At 42.9% G+C, this 8,419-nt stretch overlaps 1 long non-coding RNA gene across 1 annotated transcript; it reads right to left on the bottom strand.

Moving 5' to 3' along the window:
* Positions 1-1,460: 1,460 nt before the first annotated feature.
* Positions 1,461-8,295, bottom strand: LOC123382477. The gene is made up of 3 exons (XR_006590900.1): positions 8,211-8,295; positions 5,930-6,049; positions 1,461-4,002 (listed from the first exon to the last, which is right to left on the bottom strand). It is a non-coding gene; the product is annotated as an uncharacterized LOC123382477 (long non-coding RNA).
* Positions 8,296-8,419: the final 124 nt, after the last annotated feature.

Raw genomic sequence — 8,419 nt, 5'->3', positions numbered from 1 at the left:
AGAGTCGGAAATACGCCCGAGAAGTTGCACATGGAAGAGCACAGCTGTGGATGAAAATCAGGCCAGAAGGGAAGAAGGGTCCTCGGCTGGAAAAGCCAGCATGGAGCATCACAGGCCTTGAAGTAAACTCTTCAGGCAAGATTCGCGGCGGGGAGGAACCAGGGTCTTGTTTCCACCTGGAGACACACGCTGAACGCTGATGCTACATCTTCCCGTAACTGGCAGCCGCAGAGGCCACTGTGAGGCTCCGTGCAATTTTTGCTTTGTAATTTGTTTTTCAGTTTTGAAGTTATGTCTTTATTTATACCCGACTACCCCGGACATACATATTTAGGTTCTTGTCATATTGTTCCATAAGCTTAATTTGTGTCATGCTTTGATTGGTAAATTTGTCTACTTTTTCTTGGCATTAGATTTCTTCATATTTTGGTAACTTACTTTGCAGGCAGTCTCATCTTGAGGAGGAGGGTTTTTATTTGTTGGTTTCTTTGGCCAGTGTTTGAGTTCCAGTCTCTCTCTCTCTCTCTCCTTGTCCTGGAGTCTACCATTTGTTGGTTACCTCCATGGTAACCAAGAAATGTGCTAACAGTGCCCTGAGCTACTGCTCCATGATGATACCAGGCATGCCGCAGACCCAGGAAAGGAGGCACACGCAGCTGGGCTGGACTCCCGGTCAGGAAGCTGGCTCTCAGTCCTCTTCGCCCACCTCCCTAGGCCCTCAGCTCCCTGTAACCCACCGTCCCCAGCAGCAGGTGGGCAGCCCTGGTTCCCAGCTCTGTTTCACCCAGTGAACCTGCCTGGGGTCCCTTTCTCATAAGGGCTTTCCCCCAGAGCTGAGCCTCCAATGCCTCCTGCTCACTCCCAAACCCATGAGTCCATGAGGCCTTTTCTCTCACCACGCACACTGTTTCTGCTCATTTTTTGGTTCAAAGAGATGTCTGCCCTGCTTTCTGAGCCTGGCTCTGTCTTCTTCATTACCTGTTGACAGATTTTATCTTTCGTCGTTGTGTGACCAAAACAAGGAGTGTGGTGAATGCAAATTTGCTGTGCTGTCTCACCCAGATCGATATCACTTTTATTACTTCCCCTTAACTTTATTCCCTTCATCCTCCCTCGTTGTCCACTCTGTATCCATTCTTTCCTTCCTTTGCTCTAAAAGAACCTCTACACTGCTGGGCGAGCCAACGTGCCCCAATGACACTTCCCAGCCTCCTCTGTATACAGAAGTGGCCAGTTAAAAGGTAAGGAAAAGATAATTACGTGGGGCTTCCAGGAACGTTCTTTAAAAGGGCCTGACTCGGGGCGCCTGGGTGGCGCAGTCGGTTAAGCGTCCGACTTCAGCCAGGTCACGATCTCGCGGTCCGTGAGTTCGCGCCCCGCGTCGGGCTCTGGGCTGATGGCTCAGAGCCTGGAGCCTGTTTCCGATTCTGTGTCTCCCTCTCTCTCTGCCCCTCCCCCGTTCATGCTCTGTCTCTCTCTGTCCCAAAAATAAATAAACGTTGAAAAAAAAAAATTAAAAAAAAAAAAAAAGGGCCTGACTCAGCTGGAAGGCGTGCCTTTTTGCCCTTTGATTCTCCTTTTCTTGTACCTGAAATGCCGATGTGATGGGTAGAGCTCAGCTGTCATCTTGAGACAATGAAGTCACTTTGAGGGTGGCAGCCACATGCTGAGAATGGCTGAGCAGAAAAGCAGCAAGTACCTGGGGTCTCCAAGAGCGAGATCAAGGTGGGCTCGGCAGTGGAGACACAGCCAAGGTTCTGCCCCAGGAACCCTCCAGTTGGGATGACCAGCAGCTGCAGCTGCCAGAGTAATTTCTCAATACACCCTCTGTATTCGCATTATTCCCCGAAGATTCAAAGTTCCAGGTGGGAGGAAGCATGTGATTGGCTGAGATTGGGTCAGGGGCGTTTTCCAGCTGCCAGGAGGTTGAGAATCCCTGGCCCCTTTGGCATCTATAGTGGGACATAGGCACTGCCTCCTACTGAGACCCCGGAGAGTCCAAAAACGATGGGGGAACATCCGCTGTGCCCCTGCAGTAACTGATTCACCAGGACGTCTTTGGCCAGGATCCCTCCCCTTGACCAGGTGAGCGGTGGCTCTTTTCTACTCACTACCAGGGTGGATGCAAATGAGAACACAGGGATGGGCTCCCGTCTTGGCAGGCATCCTGCCTTTCCAGGCTTTTCTTAATTCTCCATTGTCTGGTCTCTCTCTCGTGCAAATCCTGGGGAAGCTCTTTTCTTGGATCCTGGCTCGTGGCACTCTGGGCTTTATCTCCATCTCATCTTGCCACCTGTCCCTAGCTCCCATCCCAAACCTAGCCCTTTACAATAGCCAATGCACACAGGCCCGGCCGTGGTGTTCATTCAAGGACTTCCTTTCCAAATGGTCAGCCCATTCTTAGAAGGTCTGGGCCAGGTGTCACCCACTTAGGTGACAACAGTCCTAGCAGCAGCCATGCCTTCCTGAATCACTGTGCCAAGATGCTGATCCTTGTGTCCTGTCCCCTTTAGGTTCTTTCCAGGTAGAGATGGCAACATGAAGGACAGGTGACAAAAATGTGAATTTGCTTTATTTCCACTTTTTTTTTAATGTTTATTTATTTTGAGAGACAGAGAGAGCATAAGCTGGGGAGGAGCAGAGAGAGGAGAGAGAGGATGCCAAGCAGACTCTGAGCTGTCAGCACAGAGCCCAACATGGGGCTGGATCCCACAAACTGAGATCACGACCCGAGCCGAAATCAAGAGTTGGAAGCTTAACCGACTGAGCCACCCAGGTGCCTCTATTTCCAAGTGTTATGCTCATTTATGGATCTGGTGCTGGGCATTGGACGGCCTACAAAAAACCCAAAAAAACAAAAAACAAAACCAAACAAACAAAAGAGACACACAGTGCTTTTGCTGGCACAATATGCAAAGCATCAGGAAGATGTGCCCTCTTCTCCTCTGTCTGCCAAATCTTACCCAAGTGCATCTAACTGGAGGGCCTAATTTGATTCCAGAACCCTAGAAGCAAGGAAGCCTGGGAAATGCAGTAGTCAGCGTTCCAGCCCCAGCAGGCACACTTAGAAGGAAATGAGAATGGGTACCCATGCCCACTCACCATATCCTTAACCCCTGCCATCAACAGGGAACCCCACAGGAAGCTACTTGCACACACCAAGATTTGTGGGTTGTCACCGTCTGGTCCCAAGGTTGTAATGTGTCAGCCAGGCACAGATCACAGATGAAGCTACCCACCAAAGATCAGCAAACACCGTGACTTCCATACACAGAAGGTGGTAACTAGATGGTTCTGGACGGTTTTTGCGGGTCATGTCAGGAGACTGCGGGTGCATCATTCCCGTATCTGACTTAGAGTGCCATCGGAGCATTAAGGAACCTTGGTGAACAGGGTCAGAACACATCTGTCCTTCTCCCGCTGGATGTTACTAACTACTTCACCCACAGAGGCCGTTCCTAATGATCTGGGATCCTCGCCGTAGAATCACAGGCACTTTTTTTTTTTTAAATTGAGGTGAAATGTATGTCACATAAAAGTAACCATTTTGAAGCGTACAGATCAGTGGCACTTAGTACATTTCCAGTGTTGTACAACCAGCACCTCTGTCTAGTTCCCAAACATTTTTGTGTCCCCACAAACAGTCACTCCTGATGCTCCCTCCCCTGAGCCCCATCCAAGGCTCTTGAGTTACTTATACACAGCAGTTTTCCGTTTTTGGCTTAAGCTCTCTTGGATTGGATTTCTGCACTTGTACCGGAAAGAGTCCTAAAATGGCAAAGCTCCAGCATAACCATCTGCTTGTCAGACAGGTCTTCTGCTCCCCTTACCGAATGTAGATTTCCCTGTTCCACCCTCTTAAATTCTCACTTTCAAGGTTCTTGGCACAAATTACAGGATTACTTGTGTTCCTGGTTTAATGACGGTCTCCTCCGTGGGCCACTACCATCCAACAAGGTGGGGACAGCTTATTTTGTTCTCTTCCTCTGACTAGCACAGTGCCTGTAAAAAGAATTCATGCAATAAACGTGCCTGGGGGAAAGCGAAGGGGGGGGAAAGGCGACATCTAGACACAAAGACACCAGGTCTGGAGTGGTCCCTAGCTAGTGACGATTCGCTATTGAGTTGGGGAGCCCCTCTGCCCCCCTTATCTTCCAAAGCCTGGTTCCTCCTCAGCCCCAAAGAAGCAACTACAGACTGCCTTTTTGGAAACAGCTGCTGAGAAAAGGCAAAACAAAAGGGTGAGGAGGATACTAAAATACCGTTGATACAAATGCTTTTATCTGTTTGAAAACTTAATACATATTATACAAATTCAAACATATCACAAGGCTTTAGATTAGAGGGGGGAGGGGGAAAGGTTGATTCTTTTTCTCACACCTACTAGGAGTCACACCCACTTGCTGTTCCCTTCGTGAAAGGCACCTGCTGTTACTAATCTCTTGTGTCCCAGAGAAACTATATACATATTCAAATGCATATATATCCCTACCTTCTTTTTAAACAAAATGCTGGAATAACAAACAGGATACTTTTACCCTCTTAACCTTGTATCCTGAAGTCACTTTCTAATCAGTACAAGGGGATCTACGTCTTCATTTTAATGCCACATAGTTGCATTGTATGAATGTTACATTTATTCACTCAGCTCCCCTTGAATGGACATTTTAGATGCTCCCTCTTTTTTGCTACCACAACCAATGCAGGAAGGCATATATGCCCTTTGCACACGCCTGCTAGTATGATTAGTATGATAAATTCCTGGAATGGAATTTCTCTGTCAAAGGGTACATTGATTTTGAGTTTTGCAGAAGTCCTTATAACATTGGACCTCTGGTCAACAACACGGGCCCCTTTTTCCCAACACAATCGTCAGCAGTATGTGTTAATCAAACCTCTTGATCTTTGGCAACCCGAAGGGTAAAACAGAATGCCCTTGTCTTAACTAAAAATTTTCAAAGAACCCGCGCAGAGAATATACTATAAAATGAACAATCATGAATCTTTCATCCATATCCAGACTTGGTGTTTTTCTTTATCGCTTCAAGAATTTTCACTTTGTTAGAAATAAATGTTACAGGTGCAGTAGAGCTCATCTATGTATTCCTGTCTACTTTCATTCTCTTTCTTCCCCCCGTGGAAGTGACTGTCATTAATTTGATGTTCACTGCTCCTATGCGTTAGAGTTACGCTGCATATTTATGTCTCAAAAACAATATTTTTGAATGTTTTAAAGCTGTATCTATTAGTCATCAAATTCTGTGCATACATAACTGTGTTTAAATTGTATATATCACTATACATAATATACCCCTTTGAGTAAATATTATGTATTACAGTCATATATAATTAAACTGTGTACAGTGTTCATCAAATTTATATATTGCAATTGATACAGAAAGAACATTAAACTTCAGCTAGAATCACAAGGGGGCTGTCTTAACCTTGTAAGGGTTATATAGCAAAAATCTATACAAACACTATACTTAATGGAAAAAACATTAGATAGATTTCTTTTAAAATTAGAAACATATGTGCCCACTATCCTTCTACCATTTAACATAATACTGCAGTTTCCATGCAAGGAAAGAGGGGGTGTAAGAATTACAATGGGATAAATTAAAAATGTTCTAATTCTCAGATAACATGACCATATACCTAGAAAAACATCAGAATCCATTGCTCACAGACTAGAACTTATAGAAAAGTTCATATAAGATCAACCTACAAATAACAACGGTGTTTCTCTACCAGCACTTTAAATACATGGTTGTATCATGCTTTGGGAGGGGATGACTTAATACTACAAAGATTTTCTCCTCCAAATTAATCCATAAATAATGCAATTTCAATAAAAATTTCAGTTGGGCTTTTTGAGGGCCTTGATACATTTCTGTGGAAGAAGAAGAGTAAAGAGAGGTTCACTTACCCTACCAATGACAAGAAAGCACAAATTGTTTGGTAGATGAGGTTAGAGAAGCTGGGTGATAATACTGGATAATAGTGGATCACATCAGATAAAGAGGTGGATACCTGATGCATTGAAGACCTAAAGACAAAGGTAAAACCACAATATTAGCAGAAGGAAATTTAGGTGAAATCTTTGGGACCTCAGGGTAGGAAAGGACTCAACAAAGCTCCAATATCATAGCCATGAGGCAAATAATTGATGAATCTGATCACTTCAAAATTTATAAATTTTGCACTATGCAGGACTCCAGAGATAAATAAATAGCTATCAGAGGAGGGAAATATTTGAAATGTCTAAAATTGACGAGGGACTATCATCTAAAATACTTGATGAACTCCTACAAAAAAAAAAAAAAAAAAGATAGCAACTTAATGGGAAAGTGGGAACTTTTAAGTTTATCCTGCTCAGAACCTATTTTGTGAACTGGTGTATGAACATATTTCCTAAGTCTGGAAATTCTTAGACAGCAATTTCTAATATTGCCTTTCTATCAGTCTCTCTATTTTCTTCTTCCAAATTCCTATTTGACTACTGGACTAAAACTGTATTTTGATCCACACCTCTCTCAACATACCAGAATTAGCTCAAAGGAGATAACAGACCCAAATGTAAAACCATGAAGCTTTTGAGAAAACACAGGGGAAATTTTATAAATGTTTCGTTAGGCAAATAATTTTTTGAGATACAACAAGAACCATAAAAGAAAAGAAACCCCTATAAATAGACTTTATTAAAATCAAGAATTTCAAAAGACATTGTAAAGACAATGAAAAGACTGAAAGAAAATAATACAAATCACATACCTGATAAAGGGGTTGTATCCAGAAATACATTAAAAACTCTGAAAGTTCAATAGTAAGAAAACAAAGAACCCCGTTGTTTTTTTTTTTGTTGTTTGTTTCTGAATGGGCAAAATATTTGGACACATCACTAAAGTAGATATATGAGTGGGAATTGAGCACAAGAAAAGAAACTCAGCACCATCAATCTTAAGAAAATACAAATTAAAGCCATGATAGGATAACTACTACACAATACACACCTATTTTAAATGACTGTAAATATCTAAACCATACCAAGTGTTGGCAAGCACAGGAAACTACTTAAACTCCCATTTACTGATGGTGGGAATGGAAAATAGTCAACCAGTTTGGAAGTTTCTTAAAATGTTACCTACCTATATATCTACCCTAGACTCAGCTATTCAACTCCTAGGTATTTACCTAAGAGGAATGAACCTACCTAAAAGTCCAGTAATAGGTGAATGGGTAAACAAATAATGGTTTGTTCATGCAGTGGACCCCTTGGCAATAAAAAGGAATAGAGTATTGATGCAGTCAACAACAGTGATGGTTCTCAAAATAGTTATGTTGGCCTAAAGAAGCCATTCAAAAAGGAATGAAATACGCTTTATATAAAAGTCTAAAATTCTAGAACATGCAAACTCGTCTACAGTGACAGAAAGCGTATCAGTGATTGCCTGGAAGTTGCGGGGCAGGGGTGGGGGGTGGCAGGGAGAAGTGGGAGACAGGGATTATAAAGGAGCATGTGAAAACTTTGGGGGGCACAATATGTTAATTATCTAGATTGTGGTGATGGAGTTATGGGTATATTCATACACCAAAACTTATCCAATTGTAAACTTCATACATGTTCAATTCACTCTACGTCGCTTATTACCCCAATAAAACTGTGCCTCTGTTATCTCAACACAAGGGCTACCTCCTGGCTTTTGTCCTGAGAATCAGATGAGTGGAAACCCTTAAAACAGCTGCTGACCCTTTAGTGGTAAGTTCTCACGAAGCATCGTTTTTGCGGTTGTAACAAACACAATGGCACAGAAGAGAGTTACAAGAAAGCTATTTATTTCCTATAAGCAGGAAATGTTACCTCCTACGTGGGGTAGGAAAACAGTACAGGAATCAAATGCCTTGCAATTAAAAGTAAATTTTGTTAGTTTTCCTGGATATTAAAAAAAAATTCTAAAAAAAGAAATGTTTACCTTAAAAAATCCAAGTAGTCAAAAAATCCACTTGATAGCCAAACCAATTCTAATTTCAGGTGTTGACTACTGATGCTTGCATGATAATTTTCTAAATTCTCTAAAATTCTTATTTTGTGATGGTTTAGATCTTTTGGAGAATCCTGGGAGAGTTCCCAGGTGTGTGTGTGAGAAAGAACCAGGCGTCCTTCTGGTGGAGACGATATTACTGTTTCACATTAATAATTGAGAACTTACATTTCCCAAGCCGAGCTCCGTAAACCAAATTTCTGCAACCCCAAAGAAAACTTCCCGCGGACTAATACGGTTTTCTCATAGGGACTTTGGTGGGATGAATGACGTTCTCTAATTGGTTGAAGCTTTTACCCGCTACGCCCCCTGGTGCTTCGGGGATTGGCTGGCGCAGGGGGCTGCTCCCTCAGGATTGGCTAAAGCTGGCTTTCCAC

This window comes from Felis catus, chromosome E3 (genome assembly GCF_018350175.1).
Source record: "Felis catus isolate Fca126 chromosome E3, F.catus_Fca126_mat1.0, whole genome shotgun sequence".
Classification (NCBI taxonomy): domain Eukaryota; kingdom Metazoa; phylum Chordata; class Mammalia; order Carnivora; family Felidae; genus Felis; species Felis catus.
The sequence above is the reverse complement of the archived record's forward strand: the minus strand, read 5'-3'. Positions and strand labels throughout refer to the sequence as shown.